General features: G+C 40.2%; 1 long non-coding RNA gene across 1 annotated transcript; it reads left to right on the top strand.

The window, feature by feature from the left end:
* The first annotated feature begins 234 nt into the window (after positions 1-234).
* Positions 235-3,935, top strand: LOC139186127 (uncharacterized). The gene is made up of 3 exons (XR_011569631.1): positions 235-534; positions 2,935-3,054; positions 3,205-3,935. It is a non-coding gene; the product is annotated as an uncharacterized lncRNA (long non-coding RNA).
* The last annotated feature ends 17,411 nt before the right edge of the window (positions 3,936-21,346 follow it).

Here is a 21,346-nt window from a genome sequence, read left to right as displayed (position 1 = left end):
TGGGGGTCTAGTGGTTAAGAATCCACCTTGCCATGCAGGGAACATGGGTTCGATCCCTGGTCAGTGGATTAAGCTTCCACATGCCACAGAGAAACTGAGCCCTTGGGCCACAATTACTGAGTTTGTGTACTCCAGAGCCTTCGGGCTACAACTGGAGATTCTGTGCACCACAGTGAAAGATCCTGCATGATGTAACAAAGATCCTACATGATGTAACAAAGATCCTACATGATGTAACAAAGATCCTGCGTGCCACAACTAAGACCCAATACAGTCAAATAAAAATACATATTTTAAAAAATGAATTTTGAAAATAAGCCATAGAAGATAATGTTGGAAGTCCTAGAGATAATTTTTTCTGCTACCATAACCTTTGAAATGGTAACTAAATTACATGTGATATTTAAAAATCAATCAGTGGTATCAATCAGACTGCAGGATTGAATGGAAGAGAAAACTCTGGAGGGGAAGTAGAATAGAGCCTTGAGACACAATGAATGAAACAAATGCTCCTCTGTCCATGGAATTTTCCAGGTGAGAAGAGTGGATTACCATTTCTTACAACGGGATTTTCCCAACCCAGGGATGGAGCCTGTGTCTCTTGTAATTGGCAGGCTGATTCTCTACCACTACCACAACCAGGGAAGCCCATTAATGAAACAAATGACCAAACACAATAAATAGTCAAGTTGCTACTTAGAGGAGTGTTGAGGGTTGAAGTTACATTAACAAATGTAACTTGTTCTTTACCAACTTTGCTGTCTAGAGAGTCTGACCTTCTGAAATCCTAAACTTCCTCTGTCCTGCCATCTTGGTTAGTTGTCAAATAGGATCCCCGCTGTCTGTCTTCCCCACAGAGTTTTGGGCAAGCCTGTTCTCATGATTTCTCCCCTTCACTAGCCTGTATCTCATGCTGTTGTTTTGCTTTGAAATGGTAACTAAATTACACGTGATATTTAAAAATCAATCAGTGGTATCAACCAGACTGCAGGATTGAATGGAACAGAAAAGTCTGGAGAGGAAGTAGAATAGAACCTTGTTCAGTTCAGTTCAGTTCAGTTCAGTTGCTCAGGTGTGCCCGACTCTTTGCGACCCCATGAATCAGCACGCCAGGCCTCCCTGTCCATCACCATCTCCCAGAGTTCACTCAAACTCATGTCCATCCAGTCGGTGATGCCATCCAGCCATCTCATCCTCTGTTGTCCCCTTCTCCTCCTGCCCCCAATCCCTCCCAGCATCAAGGTCTTTTCCAATGAGTCAACTCTTCGCAGGAAGTGGCCAAAGTACTGGAATTTCAGCTTTAGCATCGTTCCTTCCAAAGAACACCCAGGGTTGATCTCCTTTAGAATGGACTGGTTGGATCTCCTTGCAGTCCAAAGGACTCTCAAGAGTCTTCTCCAACACCACAGTTCAGAAGCATCAATTCTTCCTTCAGTGCTCAGTTTTCTTCACAGTCCAACTCTCACATCCATACATGACCACAGGAAAAACCATAGCCTTGACTAGACGAACCTTTGTTGGCAAAGTAATGTCTCTGCTTTTGAATATGCTATCTAGGTTGGTCATAACTTTCCTTCCAAGGAGTAAGCGTCTTTTAATTTCCTGGCTGCAATCACCATCTGCAGTGATTTTGGAGTCCAGGAAAATAAAGTCTGTCACTGTTTCCACTGTTTCCCCATCTATTTCCCATGGAGTGATGGGACTAGATGCCATAATCTTAGTTTTCTGAATGTTGAGCTTTAAGCCAACTTTTTCACTCTCCTCTTTCACTTTCATCAAGAGGCTTTTGAGTTCCTCTTCACTTTCTGCCATAAGGGTGGTGTCATCTGCATATCTGAGGTGATTGATATTTCTCCCGGCAATCTTGATTCTAGCTTGTGCTTCTTCCAGCCCAATGTTTCTCATGATGTACTCTGCATATAAGTTAAATAAGCAGGGTGACAATATACAGCCTTGACACACTCCTTTTCCTATTTGGAACCACTCTGTTCTTCCATGTCCAGTTCTCACTGTTGCTTCCTGATCTGCATATAGGTTTCTCAAGAGGCACATCAGGTGGTCTGGTATTCCCATCTCTTTCAGAATTTTCCACAGTTTATTGTGATCCACACAGTCTACAGACATAATGAATGAAACAAATGCTCCTCTGTCCATGGAATTTTCCAGGCGAGAAGAGTGGGTTACCATTTCTTACAGCAGGGGATTTTCCCAACCCAGGGATGGAGCCTGTGTTTCTTGCATGAGTAAAGAGACATAAGGATGTCACGTTATCCTAGTGAAATATTCTTCAACTCTTGCCAAGGCAGGATTCTACTGAACTTGATTGAACTTTTATCAAATAACAAATTAACTCCTTTTTGGGGGAGGGAGGAAATAAGAGGTATCGATGAGAATGATGAAATGCTCCTGAAGTCCTCAGAAGAGGTGCTTTGCACTCAGTTATTCACATTAAGACTTTTGCACTTTCCAGGCTCATTCTTTGCAGTTTGATGTCCAATGATGCACCTTTTAGAGTAGAGTATTTCATAAAAATATACAACTTGTTTGAACATTACTGACATATTGGCATATTCTTTTTCAAAAATAGAAATGTGCTGTTGGTGAGAATGAATCACCTTATAAAATGAGTCACCAAATAGCAGGTTAATAGAGCCATTTAGAGAAGAGCAGAAGTAGCTTTAAATATGTATAATCCCTCCACACACCCTCACCTCACAATTATGACACACACACATCCACATTTTTGGGTATATAAATAGTCAGGTAGATTTCTTCTAAACACAGAAAAGATAAACTTTCTAGGTAAGTGATGACTTTAATTGGTTGACATTTAAGAGGCTTATATTAGGTAAGGAAGCATTTTGTCGGGTGGCTGATTGAGCCATTTAACTTGGCTGCTTAGAAAATTAATTTTGCTCTCTTTTTTTCTAACAGAAATAACTGTTTCCTACCTGAGACTCTTTCCCTCCCACCTCTTCTCTGTAATTCCTAGACTGAAGTGAAATTAATTACTGGGCAGATCATGAATCATTATCTACAGACAGTAGGAAACAGGTAAATCATGAAATTATGAAACTCTAAGAGTCATCCATTAACTCCAGTAAGTGGATGGCAAGCCCTTCTCAAATGATTATTTATTAAAATATTTATGGAGCATAGATCTTTATTCTACCTGTTTTAAGTTTTTTTTTTTTTTTTTTCCAGGCTGTATACAGTGGAGGAGAAAGGAGAGGGAGAAAATGAACAGCTAAATTGAGATCATAAGGGAGGGCTGGTGTGCTGCAGTCTTTGCGTCGCAAAGAGTCAGACGTGAGCTGGAGACTGAACAACAACAAAAGAAAAATATAACTATTTCCACTTTTCACACTTGAAACATTCTATCCTCAAGTGAAGTAACTATTTTACTTTATTAAAACCAAAATGAAGCGAAAAGTTGGTGCATTAATATTCTAGATCTATATTCTGGATAGACTGGCATGTCAAATTTTTCCAAGATTAGGGCTGTCCTCTTTACCAGTGAAATAATACAAAGTAAGATATATCATTTTGTATTTCAGAGAAAATTATATTATAAACAACTCAGGGTCATTTAGATTGAATATATTTGTCTTTAAATAAACATGCTTCTGCCTCACATTCGAGATGAAATCACACACTTGTGGGTTAGTTTGCCTTATTCAGGGGATGTCCCTACCTAAAACATAGTCCTTTCAAGTCTGACTTGCTAATTGGAATGTTTATTTTCAGAGTCATTTGGTTTTTTAGTTAAAACTCAGGAAGCCCTTATTTAAATCCAAATATGTGACCCCAAAGAACTGATTCATCAATCCACTGTATTTTCATAAAGAACACTACACCAAACAACAAGCACGTCACACAATTGCCAGGGGAAGGAATTTTGTCAGGCAGGTGGGCGGGTAACGTGCAATTTCATTCATTCCTCAGCACAACTCTGAGACTGGCTGGGACCTGGGACCTGGGACCTGGGACCCTTTGCTGCAGTGCTTACACCTGGACAAATGTCTTCTGGAACAATAAAATACAAAGAAACTATAAGGGACTAAAAAGAACTGCATGCACGTGCAGTCGGGATAAATTATGGACTACAAGGTACAGAGACACCATAACCCCAGCTGCCACTAAGAACGAGGGGCAAAAGCAGGGTCCTGCGCATGTTCCCTGCATGCAAAACCATCACGGGTATGATCCAACCATCTGAGCCACCTCTCAGCCCAAGCCCTGGACCCGCCCCAACCCTCACCCCATAAAAAGGACCAGCTCACCCTCCATGGCTGGGTGAGCAAGCCAGAGAGCAAAGGAAAGCCTTTTTTTTTAACCTATTCTTGCTCCCCACTGCTGCAGTAAGGGCCCCAGTGAAGCTTTGCCTGAATTTCTTGTCTGGCCTCTGATCAATTTCTGTTGATTAAGGAGGCCAAGAACCTTGGTCAGTAACAACTCCTTGAGCTATCCTATTCCCATTTTAAGAATGAAGGACATGTGGGATTAAATAATTTGCCTCAAATCACACAGTCAGTAAATCTGTTTTTGTTTTCTTTTCCCTTTCAGATCTCCATGTGATGAATGCAATTTTTTTAAAAGATATGAACACAGTGAAAAGGAAAGCTTTTTCTCTTAAAATATTATTACCATTCTAGCACAGTACCCTATGGAGAAAACTCCCGCAGGTGGGAATGTCACACGGGAGCCGCACTCTCGTCATGGCTGCCGAGGAACCTGCTCCTCCTAACATTTTCTCATTTTAGAAGGTGAGGGGGTGGAGGCAAAGAGTGAAAGGTGACTGGGAGGTAAGAGTCACACAAGTTTATCTGAGAACAGCAAAGCGTCCGTGGGAGGTTAAGAGAGAACCCAAGTTCACCAGTGAACTTATGTTGACTGAAGAATAAATCTAGAAGGCAGGGGCCCAACTCCATGGAAGCCTTGTTTTCCTGGCAAAAGAGTATTTACAGAAACAAATGGAGTTTACAGAGAAAGTCTTAGCAATAACAATTTTCATGTCCAAGTCTGTGGCAATTTTTTGATAATCTGTGTTAAAAAGAAATTTGAGTTTCTCAAAAGAGAAGGCTGAGGGGATGACTTAATTACTGTCTTCAGTGTATGAGGGATTGTTACAGTATTTGGAAGATGACAACCAGCTGTTCTCTGTCTCCAAAGAGAAAAACAAGAGAAAATGAATTTGCAAAGTGGCACAGACTTAGACTGGAGACAAGAGAGAACATGATTATTCTATAGTTTCTTCACCACTGGGGCTATTTTATTATCCAGCGGGGTAATGAATGTCTGTGGGGGGTGGGGATGCTGTGGACCTTTCTAAACTGAGGTTTGGGGTAAATATCTCATCCACTCCTCTCCATCTGGGCTAAAGGTCTACAGTACCAAGGAAACAGTTACCAAGAACACATTTGAGATGGTTTTGGCATTGTATGAGTTTTACAGTCCCTTTCAGATCCTCTTTAATACATAGAAGTTTATTTTTTTTTAACTTCTTACTTTATGTTGGAGTATAGCCAATTAACGGGCTTCCTTGGTGACTTAGACAGTAAAGAATTCATCTGCAATGCAGGAAACCTGGGTTCAGTCCCTGGGTTGGGAAGATCCCCTAGAGAAGGGAATGGCTACTCACTCCAGTATTCTTGCCTGGAGAACGCCATGCACAGAAGAGCCTGGATGGTTGCAGTCGTGGGGTCACAAAGAGGAGGACACAACTTAGCAAATAACACTTTCCTGGGCGATTAACAATGTTGTGATCATTTCAGGTGGACAGCAAAGGGGCTCAGCCATACATGTACCTGGACCCATTCTCCCTCAAGCTCCCCTCCCATCCAGGCTGCCGCATAACATTGAGAAGAGTTCCCTGTGCTCTGCAGCAGGTCCTTGCTGGCTGTCTGTTTAAGACAGAGCAGTGTGCACATGTCCGTCCCAAACTCTCTAACTTTCCCTTCCCCTAATCCTTTCCCCTGGGCAACCATAAGTTCATTCTCTGTGAGTCTGTTTTGTAAATAAGTCTTAGAAGTTTATTTTTAAAACATGCTGCTGTTGCTGCTTAGTCACTAAACTGTGTCTGACCGTTTTGTGACCCCAAGCACTGTAGCCTGCCAGGCTCCTCTGTTCATGAGATTTCCAAGGCAAAAAAACTGGAATGAGTTGCCATTTCCTTCTCCAGGGGATCTTCCTGACCCAAGGATTGAACCCACATATCCCGCATTGCAGGTGGATCCTTTACCATCTGAACCACCACAGAAGCCCATTAAATAATAATAATTCCAGGTAAAATTCAGTTTTTCTAAACATGATTATTACATTGATAACAGACTTTAATATATACCCCTCTCTTCACTAAGACTCAATTTTGAACATCTGCGATTATAGAAAATTACCTTAAGAATTTTCAATCACTAGTAAACTTCCAATATGTCTATCCTTCCTCTTGATAATCAATGATATGGGGTTGATACATAGATAAAGAAAGTTCTTATAATAATAAATATAATTTTTATTTTATTAATGATTTTTTTTTTTTTTTGGATAAGATCTCTTTGCAGATTGAAACTCACAGCTGTAACTCTTCCAACCTAGAGAGGAAGAGATTTTGGAAGGTGTTTGTTGATTTTGTAGGCGTGTGTGTTTTTAAGCTCTAAAAAACCACAAAGTGATGCAAAATCACCTAGGTGACTCCATAATAGGAAAAGAGTAACTTTGGCACTCTAGTCAAAGTAATCAAAATCGATTTTTTTCAAGAAGGTGAGAATTTGAAACTGTGTTGAAATAAGACAGAACATTTTGTTATCTTAAACTCACATTTCTCCTTGCATTTTTAAAATGTTTTCCCTTTTCTCTGGTTTAATAAAGGTGACATAGCATTTAAGTACATATTTAATAATTGGAATTTAACAAATATATGTATATCCATTTAAAAAATAATATAATCACAAGTAAGCTCTTTCCTGATCATTTTTGGTCAAAAGACAAATTTCCAATAGTGACTTAAGTTTTTGAAACCATAAATAATGGTAAAGATTTAATCCTTACCTAATGAGTTTTGTGGCTTAGCAGCTTTATTTGCATGCACTTAAAAGAAAAGTGTGATAGTTCACCACCATTGATCTATTCCTATATTTCTATGTATGTGGAATAGAGGGGCAATACTTTTTAATAAATGCATAATTATCTATTTTTTCTTAAGAAAACCTTCATTTCACTTGATACTCTAAAATGGCCCTCTGAGCACTTTGTAATGTCAATATGAGTTGTTTACCTGTTTGCTAATAGCAATTAGATTTCTTGTTAATGGTCAGCTTGTAATTGAATGCTGCTAGCTAGTCATTAAAACCCAAGAGATCAGAGGAAACAATTTCTCAGGCTTGTGGCACCTTGCACTGGAGGTTTTAAAAACAGCTCTCTCTCTCTCACGCACACTCTCTCTCTCTCTCTCTCTCTCTCTCTCTCTCTATATATATATATCTTTTAACATTTGCTTCTAGAGTAGAAGGGTACTCAGCATTTCTGTTTTGTTCACTTTACATATTACATTAAAACCAGCTCTTTCCTTGATGAATTTATTTTAAGACATGTGCCAGAGATAGCAGTCCCATCGTATTTACAGAAACAAGAAGACACCCACAAAGTTTTAAGTTTCACTCTCCATACCTCTGCTGGAGTGCTCTGAAGTCTGTCGTAAAGTGGGAACCCAATAAGTGGAGAGACTTGACATTGCCAATATTCCCTACCACCTTTTCTTAGCAAACTTGACTTTTTTTAATGCTCTAATGTGGCATTTTCAATTTTTTCTTTTCTCCTCTGTTTCTAACCGTTTCCTCCGCCTCGCAACATACTCAAAGAGGAAGCTGAGGCAATAGAAGGAGAGAAACCTCATCTTTCCATCTCTGAGTCCAGTGGTAGAAAAGAAGGTAGATTGAGGAAAAGAAGACATTCCTTCCCTAAAGAACACTGGGAGACCCCCAAGCATGGACCCCTCCTCCGTTTGCACAGTTGTCACGGCTCTGCTGATTCCATCCCTTTGGTCAATGTAGAGAGTATTCAGTACTTCTGTCTGAGCAACTGGGACATTTCGAGAGCTCGTTTTACGAACTGTGCCCTGGCTCCCAAACACCTAAATTTAAATTGCCATTACACAAAGTCCACATTTGGGGTATACACGAGAACACTTACCATTATATTTCAAAAATATCCCTAAATACATACATGCATGCTTGCTAAGTCACTTCAGTCGTGTCCGACTCTTTGCAACCCGATGGATTGTGGCCCACTAGGCTCCTCTGTCCATGAAATTCTCCAGGCAAGAATTCTGGAGTGGGTCACCATGCCCTCCTCCAAGGGATCTTCCTGACCCAGGGATCAAACCTGAGTCTCTGACATCTCCTGCATTGGCAGGCGGGTTTTTTTTTTTTTTTTTTTTTACCACCTGTGCCACCAAGGAAACCCCAGATATGCACACATGTGCGTATTAATCCCTCAGTCATGTCCGACTCTTGTCACACCATGGACTGTAGCCCGCCAGGCTCCTCTGTCCTTGGGATTCTCCAGGCAGGAATACTGGAGTGGGTATTCCCCTCTCCAAAATACACACATAGGTACAGTCAAATGCAAACATGTGGGTGTATTCTATATGGACATCCTTCATAGAGATTTAGAATATCTAAGGGCTTTGGGTTATGTTTCCAGAACCTGATAAGAAAATTTCTCATTCTGATCCAGTCAATAAAGCACCAAGTTTTTCCAAGGCTTCTCAAGGGCTGATTGCCAGGCAGAATACATTTTTAAAACTTTGTTGCCCTTTAACTTTATTAAATGCCTGACATTTACCAACATTAGCTGATGGCAGAAGATGAGTCTTGCTTCATGTGCTGTACCCTGCAACATGATGCAAGACATAAAAAGAAATCTGGACGGAAATGTTGCCATTAGTTTGGAAGTTGCTGTTTAATCTGAGTTATTTTGGGGCAGAAAATGACTCACAGAAGCTAAGTGTTCATACAGATTGTGATATTGTAGGAGGCTGGCATGGCTCTTCATTAATCTTATTTCAATTAGAACTCTTCACAGCCTGCAATTAGCATGTTGCTGCTGTGATGAATCCATACTGTACATGTATCAGCGACGGTTTTCTAATGAAGAAAAACAAGACTCGGCATTTTAAAGACAAATTTCCATTTCGGGTAATTCAATAAAGGCTTATGCTTTGTCTACTCTCTACACACCTTTGGAATTGTCCCTCAAAGCTAGTGGAAACTTTTTGATTAATTCTAATCATGTCAAGTATAATTCTTGCACATCTTCCAGCATGTGCCTTCACTGTGATGGAACCACCCCATAATAATTTGATACTAGTCTGCAGTTTAGACTAGGGACCTTTTTCTTAAAGGGCCAGACAGTAAATGTTGAGGCTTGTGGGTCACAGGGCCTGTGTTCCAGCTACCACTCACTTCTGCTACTCACAAGCAGCCATAGGCAACTGGATATATTTATGTTTCAATAAATCTTAATTTATTAATTTGTAAAAATAGGTAGCTGTCCTCTGAGACCTAGCTTTTTGACCTCCTGTTACCCTTTATCTATTTTTCTGGTGCCTGGGGATCTCAGAAAAATATCATTTTCAAAAGTCCTACTGAAATTGTATGGGTTCTTTAGTCAAATGTATCCTTGTAACTTTCTGAAAAATATTTTCAGTGCTACTGTTTTCTGTTTTCTGAGTTAACTGTGGAGAACTACATTCTGCATGAATTTTATCTCAATACATGTATTCTTTTACCTCTGCTCCCCAGTGACGCAAGGAGCCAAATTGGCCAAATTGTCCTCCTCATTTTCCTTCTATAATTTCCACCACTACAGAAAGACTTTTCTGAGGCATTAAAAATGTCAAGAGGTAACAGCATGAACGTTACTTCCTTCAAGCATTCAAATGACTGGCAAATATTTAACTGAGCCAGGCACCTTGGTAGACATCATAAAAGAAAATGCTCCGTGTTGGAATTCTTGAAAGAAACAGAGAAATAGACTCTCAAAGGAAGCGTGGGCCAGAGATCATGGATTCCAGGCTCTCCTTTCAGACTTGCAGCCATTTCAAGGAGGCTAGATGTGCAGTTATTAATAGGAAACATACAAAACTGTTGTATATAAGTATTGTGTATTGATGTACAGGTACTAAGGACTGTAGAAATTCTGAAAACATGGAGATACCAAATCGAGAAGGGCAGAAGCCCAGCTCTATCATTAATGAGGTTCAGAAAAATCCCATCAGATTCCAATGAGGCCACCCTTAAAATTCTGACTTCCCGTTACTGAGAAGATCCCTTTACATTATTTTATGCTTTCCATATGCTTTTATTGAATTATAGGTGCTGTACTATGCGCTGTGGGTCATCAGTGGTGTTGATGGATCCCAAACTCAAAGAGGTTATGGATAAGGAGGAAAGTGCGTGTGTTTTCAGCCAGGTCCAGCTCTGCAACCCCATAGACTGTAGCCCACCAGGCTGCTCTGTCCATGAAAGTTTCCAGGCAAGACTACTGGGGTGAGTTGCCAGGTTGTACTGCAAAGGATCTTCCCGGATCAGGGACCAAACCCGTATCTTTTGTCTTGGCGGGAGGATTCTTTACCATTGAGCCACCTGGGAAGCCCAAGGAGGAAAGGAAGTGTGAATAAATAAGGCAAGGCAGAAGGTGGATGCAGTAAGAAAGGAACAAAATGTCATTGAGACTCAGAGGATGAGGGCATAACGATATTGATTTGTCCTTTTGAAATGTCTGCAGGGTTTGACTGTAGTGTGATACATCCACTGTAATTCCTTCTTGCCTCCCTCCCTCCTTCCTTCCTTCCACAGTTCACACAAAGAACTTCTCCCTGATCATTAATCATCTTTGCCACACCAGTCATGGCACCTTGTGCTAGAGTAAAAGGGGATGTTGATAGCATCTCATGGGGCAGGCTTGTATCTGAGGCAAGAAGGGCAAAAAAAGAGCAAGCTTAATTCAGTCTACAGAGCTCAAGAAAGATTGCTATTATCACTTCAGGCTCACTGATCGTGCAGAGAGAGGACATTAAGAGATGGATCTTCTGGAAAAGACAAGAATAGCAGCTGCAAGTTAATTCTATCCTCACCCAAATTTAATAGCATGAATATTTTCCAACATGAGGTAGTAAAATAAAGAGTGGACTACGATTTGTAAAGCTTTATGGACATCTAAAGTTTATGGCAGCTCTGATAAACTTAAGTAGAGGGTATAGGGAGTGTTGGAGAACATTAACTTCAGAAAGAGATAGATCCAGAGACATAGCCTGATTTTACCACTTACTGTGTCATCTCAGGCAGGTTATCAAACATCTTCATTTGTAAAGGAGTAACTACTAATAACTCTGTCATTTAGGCTGTTTTTATGTACAGATAACTACCCAATGGCTTTAAGACGGCATGGTGGCTTCAGTGATTCTAGGCATTGTATCCAAGTATGACAATGTCAAGAGGAAGAAGGATGGTGATTTCACATGGCTTGCTCTATTTCCCTGGTGGCTCATTTCAGGTAACGAATTTGCCTGAAATGCAGAGACCAGGGTTCTATCCCTGGGTTGGGAAGACCCCTTGGAGAAGGGAATGGCTATACATTCCAGTACTCTTGCCTGGCAAATTCCATGGACAGAGGAGCCTGGTGGGCTACACTGGTGGCAAAGAGCTGGACGTGACTGACCAATTACCATTTTCACTCTCATGGTAAAAGCACTTTTCCAAAGGTTTCTCTGTAGATTTCCCTTTGTATTCATTCAGAAGTGATCACTCACCCATTCTTGAAACAATACTTGTCAAAGAGAATCAGATAAACCTTGGCCCACCCAGTGGAAATGAAAGAAGTCAGATTCCCTGAACAGCACTTGGTACATAGAAGGCACTTAATAAATGCTCACTAAGACCATGGTTAATTTTATCACTTCAATTATTATAAATTCAAGTATCTTAACTGCAAAACATTCTGTAAATTTTCTTCTAGCAGGAATATTATATGCCAATTTTTCTTCATATTTTTTTACATGTGTTCTTTTTCTTAAACTCAGTTTTATTGAGGTATAATTTAAATACAGTAAATCTGTTCAGATCTTAAGTACAGTGTTTGATGTGTTTAGACAAATTAACACATTCTTACAACTATCACCCCAGTAGAACCTTTCTGTCACCCTAAAGAGATCCCTTATGTCTTGTTCCAGCCCACCCTTGAACCTCACAAATGAAATTATTCATAATGTTGTATGCTGTGTCTGGCTTTTTTCACTCAATATAATGGTTTGAGTTTTATCTATGTTGTTGCTTATGAAATGGGAATCTGAGTTTTTGTTTGCGGAGCTCAAGAATGGAACCCAAGAACAGGCACACACTCATGGGTTTATTACAGAGGAGGAAAGTACAAAGTTTTCAGAATAAACACTGTGAGGGGGTAAAGAGTGCCAAAAAGGCAGAGATTACAGTGAAGGGGGAAACAGATGGAACAGGCTCCATCTTGAAAGCAGGAATCCATCTTAGGCCAGACTGTGAATGTTGGGTTACACGCATGGTCACCCTCTCAGTGGACTCTGAACTCTGCACCCAGTGTCTCTGGAAATGGCATACCAACAGAAAACCAGATCTGCCATCCACCCCCCACCATGGAATGGAAGAGCCTCAGGACTCATACCTAGACTATCTGTCGCCTAAAAGAATACACTAATTATCTCTGCAGCAGAATAGAGTTGCAAATTCTATTATGCTTATCAGGGTATGACCACAGGCCTATTGAAAATTGTCCACGGTTTAACTACCTAGGCTTAAGACACAGGAACCTCGGGTTAACTTTGACCATGTAACTCTTTTACTTTGTCCAGACTAGTTTCAAGGAATTTGGAGACCTGAGTTTGAGTACATACACTTAGGGTGTATAAGGTTTTGCAAAAACTGGTCGGGGTCCTTGGCTAAGAGGCCCGCTGGTGTAATAAACTGCACTCCACTACCTACCTTTTCCTTTTGAGTGAGTTTGTTTCAGGGAACTACAACAACAGCAGTTTTATATCTTTGCCAGTATTCATCTATACGTTTTTTGGTTGACTCCGACCTTTAAATCATGTTATTTCTATCCAATCAATTCAAAAGTCAAAATGCTTAACTTAACCTATTTATGGCTTCTCCTGATCCTCAGATTAAGTCATCACCCTTTTTCATGCCCTCTGGCCATTTTACAATGGACCAGATATATGGGGTTAAGATTAATGATCACCAGTTGGTTTTCCCTCAGGCGTATTGGAACAGAAGTGAATTACTGCCCTTCCCTGGATCTGACTTCCTTGGTAGCTCAGATGGTAAAGCGTCTGCCTATGATGCAGGAGACCCCGGTTCGATTCCTGGGTCGGGAAAATCCCCTGGAGAAGGAAATAGCAACCCACTCCAGTACTGTCGCCTGGAAAATCCCATGGATGGAGGAGCCTGGTGGGCTACAGTCCATGGGGTTGCAAAGAGTCGGACACGACTGAGTGACTTCCCCTTCCCGTTCCTGGATCTGAGTTCTAATAATTTATTAGAACAAGAAACTCCAGATCTCACATGCTAACAAAGTAATGCTCAAAATTCTCCAAGCCAGGCTTCAACAGTATATGAACTGTGAACTTCCAGATGTTCAAGCTAGATTTTAAAAACGCAGAGGAACCAGAGATCAAATTGCCAACATCTGTTGGATCATAGAAAAAGCAAGAGAGTTCCAGAAAAACATCTACTTCTGCTTTATTGACTACGCCAAAGCATTTGACTGTGTGGATCACGACAAACTGTGGAAAATTCTTCAAGAAATGGGAAAAGAGATGGGAATACCAGACCACGTGACCTGCCTCCTGAGAAATCTGTATGCAGGTCAGGAAGCAACAGTTAGAACTGGACATGGAACAACAGACTGGTTCCAAATCAGGAAAGGAGTACGTCAAGGCTGTATATTATCACTCTGCTTATTAAATGCAGAGTACATCATGAGAAATGCTGGATAGGATGAAGCACAAGCTGGAATCAAGATTGCCGGGAGAAATGTCAATAACCTCAGATATGCAGATGACACCACCTTATGGCAGAAAGCAAAGAAGAACTAAAAAGCCTCTTGTTGAAAGTGAAAGAGGAGAGTGAAAAAAGTTGGCTTAAAACTCAACATTTAGAAAACTAAAATCATGGCATCCACTCCAATCACTTCATAGCAAATAGAATGGGAAACAGTGGAAACAGTGACAGACTTTATTTTGGGGGGCTCCAAAATCACTGCGGATGGTGACTACAGCCATGAAAGTAAAAGACGCTTGCTTCTTGGAAGAAAAGTTATGACCAACCTAGACAGCATATTAAAAAGCTGAGACATTATTTTGCCAACAAAGATCCGCCTAGTCAAAGCTATAGTTTTTCCAGTAGTCATGTATAGATGTATGAACCGGATCATAAAGAAAGCTGAGCACTGAAGAATTGATGCTTTTGAACTGTGGTGTTGGAGAAGACTCTTGAGAGTCCCTTGGACTGCATGGTGATCCAACCAGTCCATCCTAAAGGAGATCAGTCCTGGGTGTTCATTGGAAGGAATGATGCTAAAGCTGAAACACCCTACTTTGGCCACATGATGCGAAGAGTTGACTCATTGGAAAAGACCCTGATGCTGGGAGGGATTGGGGGCAGGAGGAGAAGGGGACAACAGAGGATGGGATGGCTGGATGGCATCACCGACTCAATGGACATGAGTTTGAGTAAACTCTGGGAGTTGGTGATGGACAGGGCGGCCTGGCGTGCTGTGATTCATGGGGTCGCAAAAAGTCAGACACGACTGAGTGACTGAACTGAACTGAACTGAACTAAACTGGGACAAAGATATAGTTTTAGGTTAATGGAGTGAGATGTTTACTGAAGACAAGACCAAGGTCTCAGAATTCTACACTGACTGCCTAGCAATTTCTGCCTCACTTATATTAATAACTACCTTTTATTATTGAGTAATATTCCATTATATAGATATGTTACTGCTTGTTTATTTATTTATGAGTTAATGGACATTTAGGCTGTTTCTGTTTTTGTCTACTGTGAATAAAATGGTTCTATATATTAGTGTTCATCCACTATTATAGAAATATTCTTTTGTTTCTCATGTATTTTCACCTAAAAGTAAGTTATGGGCTCATAAGTGAGGCTTTGTATGAAACTGTCAAACTATTTTCCAAAGTGACTGCATCGTTTTAACAAGATGAGTAAGACTGAAAATCACACATCATCACCAAACCTTGGTATTATCAGTCTTTTTGTCATTCCGGTGGGTGTGAAGTGAAATTTCACTGTGGCTTTAATTTTCATTTCTCTGATGACTAATTATGCCCATCAACATTTGCTTGTTGGAGATACATTTATTATCTTTTATGAAGTATCTTTTCAAGTCTTTGCCCATTTATTTACATATTTATTATCATTGATTTGATGGAGTCCTTTATGTATTCTGGGTATAAGTGTTTTCTCAAATATCCATATTTATACCCTGACTGTAACTACTTTTTTCATTTTCATAGCAGTGGCTTTTGATGGAATTTTTAATTTGAAGAATCCTAATTTATAATTGCCTTCTGTTTAGTCAGGATTTGTTGTCTATACAAGGAAGCTATGCTAATCTTCTGTTTTCTATAATTTCATTATTTTAGCTTTTTATGTTTTGGGGTCTAAGTAATTCTTATAAAACAACTTTCAACTTATTTCTTGGTTATTAATATATTCATATTTTATATTTCTTGAGACAATTTAAAAAATCAATGACTTTTCATAAAACATCCTTTGAGGATTCTATGCATTAACTTACACTTATAAACAAAAATATAATTTGTATTAATAAATAAGTGTAATTATATACATGCATTTTTCAAGCATCATTTTTTTCTTGCCTATTTCCCTTTTCCTAGAGCAATGTTCCTACCTAAATATGCCCTTATATTAATAACCTAATAGCTATCTGTCTAGCTATTTATCTGTCTATCCATCTATCTCTTCATCTACCTACCTACCTATCATCTAATCTATCTATTTACCTGTTATCTAAGCTTGTAAATGTTATCTAAGCTTGATGGAAGAACCTCCACTTAGTCTTTTCTTCTTAATTTGTACATGTTATTCTACTTTTTTCTAGGTTTCAGTACTGTAGGGGAGCAATCTGACATCATTCTGATATTCCTTTGTCATTTCTTTAGTTTAAAATTTTTTTGCTTTTATTTTCTCTGAACATAATTTGTCTTTTCATCTCTAGTGATTTGAAAGGCATGCGCTCTCTTTTTGTTCTACTTATTATTACCTTTAAAATGAAAAACACTTCTGAATTGTGTTTCTCTAATCATAACTGATAAAATTATTTTATCTTTTTAATTAAACATTTTTTATTGGAATATAGTTGATTTAAAATACTGTGTTAGTTTCATATAGTGAATCATATATGTATATATATATATATGTATATATATATATAGTTATTCACTCTTTTTTTGGATTTCTTCCTATTTAGGTCACCACGCAGCACTGAGTAGAGTTCTCTGTGCCACACAGTAGGTTTTTAGTTAGCTGTTTTATACATAGTAGTGTATATATGTCAGTCCCAATCTCCCATTTCACTTTCCCATTTCCCCCTTTGATAACCATAGTTTTGTTCTCTACATCTGTGTCTCTATTTCTGCTTCACAAGTACATTTATCTGTACCATTTTCTGGATTCCACATATATTTGTTAATAACAATATTTGTTTTTCTCTTTATATACCCACTGTAAGGTGAATTCTTATGCTTTCCCCCTTTCCCTTTATATTTATGGTCTGTCACTTAATTTTTTTGCGGGTAGTTGGTTTAGTTTTTCCTATTTTTATGGCTTTTTATTTTTTTGGATTTGTTTTGGCTTTCTATTATTTAAACTTTAAAAGTTTTGCTGAGATAGACCTAGAAATGGGTATCCTATCTTAAATTTTAAGAAAAGTCCTCTTAAATTTGCAAATTCAATTCATTTTTACTGGCAGATTTTTTGGGTATTATTTTATGTTCATTTCTTCATACTTTTCTTTTGAAATTTGTTTCAAATTTGCACTAAATCTCCTGGATTGGTCCTCTAAGCCTTGTACCATTTCTCATATCATTTTTTTTTGTTATTTTAAAAAAAATTATATATTTTTAATTGAAGGATAATTGCTTTACAGTATTGCAAGAAGCGGTGGCTGCGCGGGCACAGGATGGCCTAGAGGAGCCTAACTCCACGTTCAAGGTTAGGAGGGGCAGCAGTGAGGAGATACCCCTCGTCCAAGGTAAGGAGCAGTGGCTGTGCTTTGCTGGAGCAGCCATGAAGAGATACCCCACGTCCAAGGTAAGAGAAACCCAAGTAAGACGGTGGGTGTTGCAAGAGGGAATCAGGGGGCAGACATACTGAAACCATAATCACAGAAAACTAGTCAATCTAATCACACTAGAACCATAGCCTTGTCTAACTCAATGAAAATAAGCCATGCCTTGCTGGGCCATCCAAGATGGGCGGGTCATGGTGGAGAGATCTGACAGAATGTGGTCCATTGGAGAAGGGAATGGCAAACCACTTCAGTATTCTTGCCTTGAGAACCCCATGAACAGTATGAAAAGGCAAAGAGATAGGACACTGAAAGAGGAACTCCCTAGATCAGTAGGTGCCCAATATGCTACTGGAGATCAGTGGAGAAATATCTCCAGAAAGAATGAAGGGATGGAGCCAAAGCAAAAAGAATACCCAGTTGTGGATGTGACTGGTGACAGAAGCAAGGTCCGATGCTGTAAAGAGTAATATTGCATAGGAAGCTGGAATGTCAGGTCCATGAATCAAGGCAAACTGGAAGTGGTCAAACGAGATGGCAAGAGTGAATGTCGACATTCTAGGAATCAGCTAACTAAAATGGACTGGAATGGTTCAATTTAACTCAGATGACCATTATATCTACTACTGCAGACAGGAATCCCTCAGAAGAAATTGAGTAGCCATCACGGTCAACAAAAGAGTCCGAAATGCAGTACTTGGATGCAATCTCAAAAACGACAGAATGATCTCTCTTTGTTTCCAAGGCAAACCATTCAATATCACAGTAATCCAAGTCTATGCCCCAACCAGTAACACTGAAGAAACTGAAGTTAAACGGTTCTATGAAGACCTACAAGACCTTTTAGAACTAACACCCAAAAAAGATGTCCTTTTCATTATAGGGGACTGGAATGCAAAAGTAGGAAGTCAAGAAACACCTGGAGTACCAGGCAAATTTGTCCTTGGAATACAGAATGAAGCAGGGCAAAGGCTAATAGAGTTTTGCCAAGAGAATGCACTGGTCATAGCAAACACCCTCTTCCAACAACACAAGAGAAGACTCTATACATGGACATCACCAGATGGTCAACACCGAAATCAGATTGATTATATTCTTTGCAGCCAAAGATGGAGAAGCTCTATACAGTCAGCAAAAACAAGACTGGGAGCTGACTGTGGCTCAGATCATGGGCTCTTTATTGCCAAATTCAGACTTAAATTGAAGAAAGTAGGGAAAACCACTAGACCATTCAGGTATGACCTAAATCAAATCCCTTATGATTATACAGTGGAAGTGAGAAATAGATTTAAGGGCCTAGATCTGATAGATAGAGTGCCTGATGAATTATGGACGGAGCTTCATGACATTGTACAGGAGAAAGGGATCAAGACCATCCCCATGGAAAAGAAATGCAAAAAAGCAAAATGGCTGTCTGGGGAGGACTTACAAATAGCTGTGAAAAGAAGAGAAGCGGAAAGCAAAGGAGTAAAGGGAAGATATAAGCATCTGAATGCGGAGTTCCAAAGAATAGCAAGGAGAGATAAGAAAGCCTTCCTCAGCGATCAATGCAAAGAAATAGAGGCAAACAACAGAATGGGAAAGACTAGAGATCTCTTCAAGAAAATTAGAGATACCAAGGGAACATTTCATGCACAGGTGGGCTGGATAAAGGACAGAAATGGTAGGGACCTAACAGAAGCAGAAGATATTAAGAAGAGGTGGCAAGAATACACAGAATAACTGTACAAAAAATCTTCATCACCAAGATAATCATGATGGTGTGATCACTCACCTAGAGCCAGACATCCTGGAATGTGAAGTCAAGTGGGCCTTAGAAAGCATCACTATGAACAAAGCTATTGGAGGTGATGGAATTCCAGTTGAGCTATTTCAAATCCTGAAAGATGATGCTGTGAAAGTGCTGCACTCAATATGCCAGCAAATTTGGAAAACTCAGCAGTGGCTACAGGACTGGAAAAGGTCAGTTTTCATTCCAATCCCAAAGAAAGGCAATGCCAAAGAATGCTCAAACTACCACACAATTGCACTCATCTCATACAATGGCACCCCACTCCAGTACTCTTGCCTGGAAAATCCCATGGATGGAGGAGCCTGGTAGGCTGCAGTCCATGGGGTCGCTAAGAGTCAGACATGACTGAGCGACTTCACTTTCACTTTTCACTTTCATGCATTGGAGAAGGAAATGGCAACTCACTCCAGTGTTCTTGCCTGGAGAATCCCAGGGACAGGGGAGCCTGGTGGGCTGCCGTCTCTGGGGTCGCACAGAGTCGGACACCACTGAAGCGACTTAGCAGTAGCAGCAGCACACATTAGTGAAGTAATGCTGAAAATTCTCCAAGCCAGGGTTCAGCAATATATGAACCGTGAACTTCCAGATGTTCAAGCTGGTTTTAGAAAAGGCAGAGGAACCAGATATCAAATTGCCAACATTCGCTGGATCATGGAAAAAGCAAGAGAGTTCCAGAAAAACATCTATTTCTGCTTTATTGACTATGCCAAAATCTTTGACTGTGTGGATCACAATAAATTGGAAAATTCTTCAATAGATGGGATTATCAGAGCACCTGACCTGCCTCTTGAGAAACCTGTATGCAGGTCAGGAAGCAATAGTTAGAACTGGACATGGAACAACAGACTGGTTCCCATAGGAAAAGGACTACATCAAGGCTGTATATTGTCACCCTGCTTATTTAACTTATATGCAGAGTACATCATGAGAAACTCTGGGCTGGAAGAAGCACAAGCTGGACTCAAGATTGCCGGGAGAAATATCAATAACCTCAGATATGCAGATGACACCACTCTTATGGCAGAAAGTGAAGAGAAATTGAAAAGCCTCTTGTTGAAAGTGAAAGAGGAGAGTGAAATAGTTGGCTTAAAGCACAACATTAAGAAACCTAAGATCATAGCATCTGGTCCCATCACTTCATGGGAAATAGATGGGGAAACAGTGGAAACAGTGTCAGACTTTTTTGGGGGGCTCCAAAATCACTGCAGATGGTGATTGCAGCCACGAAATTAAAAGACGCTTACTCCTTGGAAGAAAAGTTATGACCAACCTAGATAGCATATTGAAAAGCAGAGACATTACTTTGCCAACAAAGGTCCGTGTAGTCAAGACTATTTTTTTTCCAGTGGTCATGTATGGATGTGAGAGTTGGATTGTGTGAAGAAAGCTGAGCGCCAAAGAATTGATGCTTTTGAACTGTGGTGTTGGAGAAGACTCTTGAGAGTCCTTTGGACTGCAAGGAGTTCCAACCAGTCCATTCTAAAGGACTGGTTTTTGTCCTGGGTTTTGTTTGGAAGGAATGATGCTAAAGCTGAAACTCCAGTACTTTGGCCACCTCATGTGAAGAGTTGACTCATTGGAAAAGACTGATGCTCGGAGGGGTTGGGGGCAGGAGAAGAAGGGGACGACAGAGGATGAGATGGCTGGATGGCATCACTGACTCGATGGACGTGAGTTTGAGTGTACTCCGGGAGTTGGTGATGGACAGAGAGGCCTGACGTGCTGCAGTTCATGGGGTTTCAGAGTCGGGCACAACTGACCGACTGAACTGAGTGATTGCATTGGTTTCTACCAAACTTCAACATGAATCACTCATAGGTTTACCTATGCCCTCCCTCCCCATCCTACCTCCCTCCCCTCCCTTCCCATCCCTACACGTCCCTCCCCATCCCACCATCTAAGATGTTACTGAACCCTGGCTTGAGTTCACTGAGTCATATGCCAAATTCCCATTGGCTATCTATTTTACATTTAGTGGTGTATATTTCCATGTTACTGTCTCCACAGTTCTCACCCTCCTTCCTGCCCCCACCCCCAGCCATGCCCATAAGTCTGTTCTCTTTGTCTGTCTTTATTGCTGCTCTGCAAATAGGGTCATCAGTACCATCTTTCTAGATTCCATATGTATGTGTTAGTATATGATATTTGCTTTTCTCTTTCTGACTTACTTCACTCTGTATAATAGGCTCT

This window comes from Bos indicus, chromosome 12 (assembly GCF_029378745.1).
Source record: "Bos indicus isolate NIAB-ARS_2022 breed Sahiwal x Tharparkar chromosome 12, NIAB-ARS_B.indTharparkar_mat_pri_1.0, whole genome shotgun sequence".
In the NCBI taxonomy this organism is placed as follows: Eukaryota; Metazoa; Chordata; class Mammalia; order Artiodactyla; family Bovidae; genus Bos; species Bos indicus.
Note: the sequence above shows the minus strand (reverse complement) of the source record. Positions and strands in the feature narration are given on the sequence as shown.